At 38.3% G+C, this 10,931-nt stretch overlaps 1 pseudogene; it reads left to right on the plus strand.

Moving 5' to 3' along the window:
• The first annotated feature begins 8,399 nt into the window (after window positions 1-8,399).
• On the plus strand, window positions 8,400-8,857 carry LOC110315488 (annotated as a pseudogene).
• Window positions 8,858-10,931: the final 2,074 nt, after the last annotated feature.

The raw sequence follows: 10,931 nt of genomic DNA on the forward strand, positions 1-10,931 counted from the left end.
TGCTTCCACTGGCTTGCTCAGTCCACTCTCTTATAGAACCCAAGACTGCCAGCCCAGAGATGGCACCACCCACAAGGGGCCCTCCCCACTTGATCACTAATTGAGAAAATGCCTGTATCTCATGGAGGCATTTCCCCAACTCAAGCTTTCTCTGTGATAACTCCAGCTGTGTCAAGTTGACANAAAGCTATCCAGTACACTGAGTATACCTGACTACAGGAATTTTGTAATCTGTAAATAATCTAAGTGAATGAGTTAATGAGACCCAAATTTAGAGAAATGTTTTATTTTTGAGCCCTAAGTGGCAGGGTGCTTATATAAATATATATATAAATAAATAAATTTTTATAAACTCTTGTTTGATTTTATGTCTGTTCTGTATTTTAACTTTTGTACCCTGTTGGTCACATCACTGTCTGTATATTTATGGACTTGGACCCAGAATTACTTCAAACACCTCTCAAAAACTCAGGAAAAAATGTCTTCATTCATTGCAGCTCCTAGCACAGACTTAAGACAACATCACACTTTGTCCTCCATGGACAAAGCATGTTAAGTACAACATCTGTTTTCCTGGTTAGATATGATATACTGTCTTCTGAAGAGTCTGTTTTCTGACATCTAGGATTCAGCAACACTTTTTTTCTTGCACTCTGGCCCCTTCATCCAAAACTGGCAACTTAGCTTCTGTGTCATACATTCCAAAATCTTTGCCTTCTGTGGGCCCTTTCCCCCTGATGAGGATGTACATGATGATCTTTGAGTCTCATGGAGACAATGTCAGAAATTCTTCTATTACAAGATATATAATTTACTCATAGATAAAAAGTCATTTTAACATTGACAACCCCCTGAAGAAGGAAGAAATCCAAGTGTTAGTGCAGGTCTTATTATACATCTTACACTAAGAGTTCAAGTCCTCAGGTGGCACTCAGCATTCGGAAATTGTTTTCTCTTTCTTGTGTTGATACAAATTTGTGCTAAGATCTTATTTTATGGTTTGTACATACCTTGATATCTTTATCTTTAAAACATCTAAAAAGTACGAAGATATTTTACTCATAAAAGGAATTTGATTTTTTTGGTGTAAACTTCGTTAATGAAATGAGTCATCTACTCAAGCTTTTTTTTCTGTATATTCAATTATGTTCAAGCCAAAAACTCACTACATAAAGTTGATCAAAATTAGACAAGTATTATTCTAAGTTCTAAAACTTCAATACTGATAAGAAAAAAGAGGAATACATTGGGTTTTAACATTTCTGAATGCAGTAGCAAAGTATTCTAAGCTTGTGTGCTGTGTCTTCAAGAAGCCTCTGCCCACTGTGACTTTTTCAAGATCATCCACAACTGAGAGAATTGAATAAACTTCCCTTTCATATAGTTCATGTTTTGTGCTGTTGATTTTAAAGTGATCACAAATATAGGTCAATATATCGATGTAACTACTGAGTATTGAATAGATGGAAATCTCAGATATGTGAGCCAAGAACTTGACACATCAATAAAGTCAATGAAATCACTCTATGTCAGGGAATTATAGTATTCAAAATGGCCAGCCTTGGGATGCAATTTAGTCTTCCATTATGCAAGAAGTATACAATTAGTGTATCAATTTTGTGGAAAAATATATAGTGGTAAGACTCACACAGAGTGTCATCAAGGTAGGAGTAAAATCTCCCCTTTGAGTCTCATCTGTCCTCCATGGAAACTCGTAGGGAAGTGATTCCTAGATGAGTGAAGAAGAGTCTGGGCCCTTTGTGTTAGAGTGAGTGTCTCCCTCAACTCTACTGCATCCCAGCATCACTCACCAGAAGTGTTATTTACTGAGGAACCTGGTCTTGTGTGTTACATACTCTCTGTGGCAAGAAGAAGTGAACTCTCTTGAGGGCTCCTGAGTCTCCCATCATAGACTGATGCTTCTTGAGTCCTAAAACTTAAGTATACCATCAGAGGCAGCATGTGGGGTCAGAATGCAAATCTCTCCTGGATCCACCCAACCTTGGGTTGAAAAGCCCAAGCTGGGACTGTGTAATCACTAGTGTGCAGACATGGACAGTCTTACTTCCTCATTCCTGCTGCTGTTTGTCCCTGCATGTGAGTGCCAAGGTTTCCTAAGTTATAAACTTTTTTATCTTCACTTGTTCCAAATTTACCTTCTCCTTTTTTTTACACAAATGTGCTGTCCCAGGTTACTCTGCAAGAGTCTGGCCCTGGAATACTGCAGCCATTCCAGACCCTCAGTCTAACTTGTTCTTTCTCTGGGTTTTCACTTAGCACTTATGGTATGCGTGTGAGCTGTATGTGTCAGCCTTCAGGGAAGGGCCTGGAGTGGCTGGCACAAATTGGGTCAGAAATAAGCTCTATAAGCTCTATAACCCATCCCTGAAGAGCTGAATCACAATCTGCAAGGATACCTCCAACAACCAGGTATTCCTCAAGATCACCAGTATTGAGACTGAAGATTCTCCCACATACTATTGTGCTCACAGAGCACATTGACCCAGCCTCAGTTTTCAGCTGTGCAGTATTTCAGGCTGATTCTTAGCTCTGTTCCTTCCTATTATATCACAAGAGTGTATGGTCACAGTTTTCCTCTGACCTCTGTGGTTTCCTGTTTNCTCTTAGGTTAAGAGCTTTCTTTTCCTGTTATTCACCCTAGGTCCCTATTAGTACGTTCATAAATGATTCTGTCTGTGTTTTGTTTTTAAACCTGATGGATGTTTGGTGCCTACACCAGGTGGTTCAGATCTGTGGTTTCACTCAGTCTAAGGCTTCTAATTCCCACAACAGAAGATTCCAAATTATTGTAATTTTCAACTTCTGTAAAGAGCTGAAGATGGGAAATATTGGATGAGTATTCTCAAGTTGAGTCATTGACGAAAGAGTGTTCAGAGATACTCCCAAATAACTCAGGCTGTTTGAAGTCTATTTGTTTCTCTCCACAAACTAACTTTAACACCATAGGGTTCAAAACAACACTTACATATTTCAATGAACAAAGAAGTTGAGCTTGTTCCCAAGTGTGAGTTTCATTCCTATTGATTAATGTTCATAGTATTGGAGATACTTTTTCTGGTATTGGATGAGAAATGTAATGATCAGTCTAGCTCTATACCCTGCTGTCTACAGTAGTTTTCTGCCTATGGGTTATACTTATGCAATAGGGTCACAAACATTGGGGGATTAATCATTTATTCTTTGATGGAATTTAAGGCTTATGAAATTATGGTTAGGTTTAGGTTTAGGTTTAGGTTTAGGTTTAGGGTTAGGTTTAGGTTTAGGGTTCGGGTTTGCCATGGCTGACTCTGCTAAAATTGCCAAGAAACTGAAACTGGGTAGGCCATGACACTAAGGGAAAATCACATGCCACAGTTCTGATAAAGCAACATATCCAAAAAATAATTTTTATTTGCATAACCATATATTTAAACCAGGAATTCATCTATCCATCATCAGAGACATGTTTTACAGCAGATGGGAGGCAAGAGAAAACCAGAAATGGATAATTTGTAGAGCACTGATACTAAATGTGTGGTCCTCTTCAAACATTACTCCCAGGACTAATGGACCATTCCAAAGGAAGATTGCAAGAGCCAGAGATAATGGATAACCCTAATTAAACAGTCTTATTCAGATACAATAGGACTGATGTCCTATGGAATCACATAAAGCATGGAAACAAGCATAGGGTTTAGATCTGTTGAAGAAAATGGGGCCCTAAGAAGGCAAAGAGAACATGTGCTCAGACCACTAACTATCTGCAACTGGAACTCATTTACAATGGACAATCAGTCTTCTTCAGTGGACTCTCTCTTTCTTTATTAACCACATTAGAAGGTAGGCCCTATGCCTTTCTTGCTTTTGATGTGATTGTAAACTAATGTAGTGACTTTGGAAATCAGTTTGAAAATAGCACCAATAATAGTAAACAGAATCATGTTGTGTCCCAGCTATATCTTACACAGGCATTTCCTCAAATAACTCTATATTATTACAGAGACATTTACACATCTATATTTATTGTTGCTCCATTCACACTAACATGGAAATGGAATCCACCAAGATTTGTAACAAAAGTCAAATAGATATTGACAATGTGGGATGTATAGAAAATGGAATACTAATCAGAGTATTGAATGAACCTCAAGAAAAAAAAGATATGATGAAAGGGGTCACCTGAGTCCATATAACAAATGGTTAATGCTTTCTTCAATATAGTTTGTTCATTTGAATATTTTCATTGGGTGTAAATTTTGTAGAAGCCAAGAGAGTAACACATGTAAATAATGTATATGTATACATGTACATGTTCATCACAGATATAGATGTAGGTGTAGATATATAATTATGTAACTATTTTTTATGTGGCTCCTGACCATTACTCTGAAATTTAATGGTTTCCTGACTCGTTGCCTGTTCTTGGGTATATTTTCGTCTTGTTTGGTTTCCATGTCCTACATCAACATAATAAGTATTCCTTTATTTTACTATATTTTATTTTGCCAACTTTGTGTGTTATCTCTTTGAGGCCTGTTCTTTTCTACTGAGAGATAGAAAGTGAGGATATCCAGAGGAGTTGAGAGAGGCAGGGAGTAATTTTGAGGAGCAGGAAGAAACCAAACTCTACTCAGGATATATTGTATGACAAAAAAACCAAAAACAAATCTCTTTTCAAGAAGGTAGGAAAAACTGTTAAAAATGAGAGTGAAGACGAGGATGAATAAGAGGAAGAAGAGGAAGAGGAGAAAGAGGAAGGAGGAGGAGGTTGTAGTGGAGGAGAAAGTGGAGGAGGAGGAAGACAAAGAAGAAGAAGGTGGTGGAGGAGGAGGAGGTAAAGAGGAGGAGGAGAAGAAGAAGGAGAAGAAGAAGAAGAAGAAGAAGAAGAAGAAGAAGAAGAAGAAGAAGAAGAAGAAGAAGAAGAAGAAGAAGAAGAAGAGCAAGAAGAAGAAGAAGAAGAAGAAGAAGAACAACAACAACAACAATAACAACAATAACAACAACAACAAACAACAACAACAAAAGGAAACCACTAGTGTTGTAAAAATTAAAGAGCAGCAAAGCATGCAATGCTTCTCCACCATCTCTTACTTTATTATTGTCAGTGCAGGAAGAGAGAAATTATAAGGGGTCAATAGAACAATAGGCAACTGACCAGAAATTACTGAAAACTACAATCGAGTTGTGCATGAACATTTCAGAAATAAATGAATGTTTTGTCTTTCTGTGATGTCCTAATTTATGAAGAAAAGTCATAAGTATACATAATATATGGCCTCTGATACCATTTTGTTCAGTTTAAATTACCTTTGTTTATAGAAAAAAACATGATATAAACAGTAAATTCAGAGGACAATTTTCTTCTCCCCAACTTCTCCTAGATTATCATTCCTTTGCTACCAACCTAATTTCATACCCTGGGACGAGACACTCAGAGGATAGTTATGAGAAGCACATATCTGTAGGCATAACAGGGTGTCATTAATAGTGTCAGAGATTGATGCTTGCCCATGAGATGGGTCTCAAATTTGTCCATTTGGTTGGCCATTCCCACACTCTCTGCTCCATCTTTGTCCCTGCATTTCTTGTAGACAGGAAAAATTCAGTACCCTTCCTTTCTCTGACTTTTCAGCCAAACACAAACTAAAATGTAAAAATAAGAACCACTTTTTCTTTATCTCTTTCTACTACTACCCAGCAGCTGACTGAAACAGATGCAAAAAGACCCAAAACCAAACATTGGATGGAACTATGGGTGTCTTATGGAAGAGTTGGGAGAAGAATTGAGGGATCTGTAGGGGATAGGAATTCCAAAGGAAGACCCAGTGTCAACTAAGCTGTACACTTGGCAGTTCTCTCACACTAAACCAAATGTACAGGTTAGTTGACACTGTTGGTCATCTTTTTGTGTTCCTAACTCCTCCTAAACACTCAATCATCCCAACTTTTCCATAAGACTCCCATAGGTCCATCCAGTGTTTGGCTATGTGCATCTCTACATCTGTTTCAGTCAGCTGCTGTTTGGAGTCTCTCAGAGGATAGTTATAAGAAGCACATATCTGCAAGCATAACAGGATAACATTAATCATGTCAGGGATAGCTTTCTGCCCATGGGATGGGTCTCAGGTTTGGCCAATTGGTTCACCATTCCCATAGTTTCTGCTCCATCTTTATCCTTGAATTTTTTGTAGACAGGAAAAATTTTGGGTTGAAAGTTTTCGGGGTCAGTTGGTATCTTTATTGCTCCACTGGGGTTCTTCTGGATGCAGGAGTAGGCCTCTTCAGGTTCCATATCCCCAAAGTAGTTTGTCACTGCAAATGTCACCCCCTTACAGCAGGACATACATTCTCCCACCACCTCTCTGCCCACATCCATTGGATCTGAATCATACAGAACTTCAGGTCTGAAACCACACAAACTAAGGATATCCATTAGAGGCCTACCATATCTGGACCATCGACCTTCATCTTCATCCTAATACCAACTACCACAAGAATATCTAGGACCAGTGGGGTCTATATGGCTAAAAACACTTGAAAGAATACAAACTAGAAGGAGGGCAACATGAGACCTGCAAAGCATAGCTAACCAACTACAGCATGCCCTGGATATCCTAACAGAATCAAAACAGAAGAAAGTGACCTTAAATCCAAACTTGCAAAGGTGATGGTGGCCTTTAAATAGGAAATGCATAAATCCCTTAAGAAATACAGGAAAATACAATCGAATAGATAGAGGTTTTTAGGAGGAAACAAATGAATCCCTTAAAGACAGAGGAAAGTACAATTAAACAGATGAAGGTAATAACTAAAATGACACACTACCTAAAAATGGAAATAGATGCAATAAAGTAAACACAAACTGGTAGAATCCTGAAAATGGACAACCTTGAGAAGAGGAACACCAGAAGCAAGTATAATATTTTCTAGTTCCATCCATTTGTTTGCAAAATTCAAAATGTTCTTGCCTTTAAGCGCTGAGCAGTATTCTATTGTGTAAATGAACCACATTTTTGTATCAGTTCTCTGGATGAGAGGTGACTAAGTTTTTCTAACGTCTGGCTATTACAAATAGAGTGGCTTTGAACATAGTAGAATACAAATCCTTGTACATTGTGGAGAGTTTTAGTGTATTTGTCCCACAGTATTACAGCTGGTTCTTCATGTAGAAATATTCCTAATTTTCTGAGAAGTACAAAGACAACAGCGATGTTATACTATGCCTAACCATACAGTCTACAGTATCAGGCTCCAGGTAAGATGTACTTATTAGTGCATGACTGCCAACTGTTTTCTGATTGTATTTGTGTTCTATTGCATAGGAAAGACCTCTACCAAGTAAGCATGGTCAAAAGCCCATGGCCTGAGCTGACAAAGGCCTTAGTTTTTTATAGTTGTATTGCTGAAGTTCAAGATGTCAAAATGTGTTATAAGTACTTATGTTTATACAATAGATTAGTGTACTCTCAGACTTGACTAAGAAGCTTCTGTGTTCAATGTGTTATGATTGATGCAGACATTCATGACTGGTCAAAGTGGTGAGGATGATTACAGTATCCTCAGCCACAGATATGTTCATGACATGAAATTTCCAGTATATTAACTCTATTAATGTATATATGCAAAGTTCATTTGAGAATCTCAATAGCAGTTCCTTGATATTGCATTCTTATATACAATTATGTAATTCAATGCATTATAGTGTATAAACAAGAGTATTTAGCATAATAGAAAAATGGGACAGTCAAGAAATGAAAAAGCAGAAATTATGGGCGAATTATGCACAGTGTGAAGTATTTATTTCAATGAAAATTCTAATCACATGTAAAATTGTTACTCTTATTTATCAGAATGAGTTTGAGAATTCTTTGACATTTTTATTCATGTATGAAATATATTAGGATCATATATACCCCACTATAACCTTATGGCTTCCTTTGGGAACATTAGTAAATCTTTCACACTAACTGACCACAGATCTCTAGGAGTCAGACCTTCCATCTCCATGGTTCTTTTTCATCATCACAAAGCATCATCTGTAAATCCATGTGTTAACATTGTCCCAAAGAGGAGCAACAGTCTCAGGCCAAAAATTTATTGAGAGCTGAATCCAGGACATTATATCCACTGGCCAGGGCTCAGGGAAACTGTTTGGGATGCACTTCCTCAGAGAGGATTAGGAGATTGACCTGAGCATCCTGCTGCCGGACCCATGTGCCTTTTCAGTCCTTCCTCCCTAGTTCTTCTCTAGATGAACTAGGACCTAAACTAAGAAATGCATTGCTCATGAATATGCAAATTACCCGAGTCTATGGCAGTAAATACAGGGATATCCACACCTTGAAAACAACCTATGACCACTGTCCTCTCCACAGTCCCTGAACACACTGACTCTAATCATGGGATGGAGCTGGGTCTTTCTCTTCCTCCTGTCAGTAACTACAGGTAAAGGGCTCAACAGTTCCAAATCTGAAGAAGAGAAATGTCCTGGGATGTCACTGACATTCACTCTGTCTTTCTCTCCACAGGTGTCCATTCCCAGGTTCAGCTGCAGCAGTCTGGGGCTGAGCTGGTGAAGCCTGGGGCCTCAGTGAAGATGTCCTGCAAAGTTTCTGGCTACACACTCACAAGCTATGCTATAAACTGGATGAAGCAGAGGCCTTGACAGGGCCTGGAATGGATTGGATATATTGATCCTGGAAGTGGTGGTACTGCCTACAATGAGAAGTTCAAGGGCAAGGCCACACTGACTGCAGACAAATCCTCCAGCACTGCCTACATGCAGCTCAGCAGCCTGACATCTGAGGACTCTGCTGTCTATTTCTGTGCAAGACACAGTGGTTCAACCACATCCTGAGTATGTCAGAAACCCTGGAGGAAATGCATGATGAGCTAGGATAGAAATGATAGAAAAAGTATTCTTTAGATTTGCTCAGAAACAGAAATTTTAAATGCCTATTTATTGCCACCTCCTAATAGCCCTATAGTGCCTTTGTCAGCTTTGTAAAAAGGACATATAAAAATCAAGTGATGCTGGTTTAGGCTAAACCTACAGGACACTATACCTTTGCAATTTCTTCACCAGTGACTACCTCTATTGACATGTTTTTTTATTAAAAAGCAAAACAGAAAATCATGATGATGCATAATAAAAATGTCACTGAGAATTATCTTCCCTGACCTCAAAGAGTATTACAGAGCAATAGTGATAAAAACTGTATGGCATAGTTACAGAAACAGGCAGGTAGATCAATTGAACATAATTGAAGACCCCAAAATGAACCCTGTGGTCATTTTATCTTTGACAAAGGAGTTAAACAATTCAGTGGGAAAAAGACAGCATTTTCAACAAATGGTGCTGGTTCAACTGGAGGTCAGTATGTAGAAGAATGCAACCCATAGGAAGGACAACAATATCAACCAACCAGACTCCCGAAGCTCCCAGGGACTAAACTATCTATGGAGGAATATAAATGGAGGAACCCATGGTTCCAGACTTATATGTAGCAGAGGACGGCCATTTTGAACATCAATGTCAGGAGAGGGCCTTGGTCCTGCGAAGGCATGATGCCCCAGAGAAGGGGAACAGCAGTTCCGTGATGCATGAGTGGGAGGGTGGGTGACACAGCACTCTCATAGAAGCAAGGGAGAGAGGATGGGATAAGGAGTTTTCACAAGGGAAACCAGGAAAGGGAATAACATTTGAAATGTAAATAAATAAAGTTATCTAATTAAAATATATTAGAAAATATTACTAGATTCTGAGACACCAGCACATTTGTTGAAATAGATGGGGAGAAAGACAGTGTGAATTTGACCTATAAATGCCAAATCACCAACATCCTGGCAAAGCACCACTCCTTTCACAGTTAAGTATTAAGTGACCTCAGGTGTGTTGCTATCTCTAGCTCTGTGTCCCAGTAGATGTTCCCTTCTCTTAGAATGTGAATATATTAACATGCACGGGTATGAATATAGAATATCTGTAGGTTGGTCATTATATTATTAAATCACATTTCATCGAACTCATTTAGCAATGCAATATATGTATCTTTTAACTGCAGTAGGTTCTGATAGTGTACATAAATGTTTGTTCTTAGATGAACTTCCTTTACAGTCTCAGTAACACAGGGATATTCACACAATCAGCAGTGTCACATTACTATCCTCTTCCATTGTGGAGTAATTGTGTGAAACTTAGAGAAATTGCAACACCTTATAATTTTGTAGCAAATGTAAGGATTCTATGACCATTAACTTACAGTGTGTTATCCTGTGACTGGCACTTAGATGATTAAGTAACAACTCTTGTCTTCTGGGAGCCTCACAGTCTATACATGTAGGTACCTCTGTTCAAATAAACCTAAGTCAGAATAAATAAATAAATAAATAAATAAATGAGTATACAAACAAACAAACAAACACATCGCATCCATCTACTTTCTACTTGGCCTTCTGCACTCATGTATCTCACATAACCAGAGAGCATGACCAGACACAGACCAGTGAGTGTCTTCCTCTTCTTCTTCCTTGTCCTCTTCTTCACTCTATATTTTAAAAATCAGTTTCCCCCCTTTTATTGAAAACAGATTGCTTTGTCATACAATATATCCTGATTAGAGTTTGGTTCTTTCCTGCTCCACAGAATTACTCCTCACCTCCCCCCATTACTCTGTGTATATTCCCTTTATAACCATCAGTAGAAAAGAACAGGTTCCTAAGAAATAAAAGCCAAACACAATGAAAGAAAATATAGTAAAATTAAGCAATATCTATTGTGTTGAAGTTGGACACAGAAAACAAACAAGAGGAGAAAATATTAAAGAACATGTAGAAAAGTCAGGAGACCACTAAATTTCACAGTTACATTCATGATTCACATAAAAAATACTTATCTAGATCTTTGCTCTGCTGCACTGCCGGGGAGAGTG

This window comes from Mus pahari, unplaced genomic scaffold (assembly GCF_900095145.1).
Source record: "Mus pahari unplaced genomic scaffold, PAHARI_EIJ_v1.1 scaffold_11458_1, whole genome shotgun sequence".
Taxonomy (NCBI): Eukaryota; Metazoa; Chordata; class Mammalia; order Rodentia; family Muridae; genus Mus; species Mus pahari.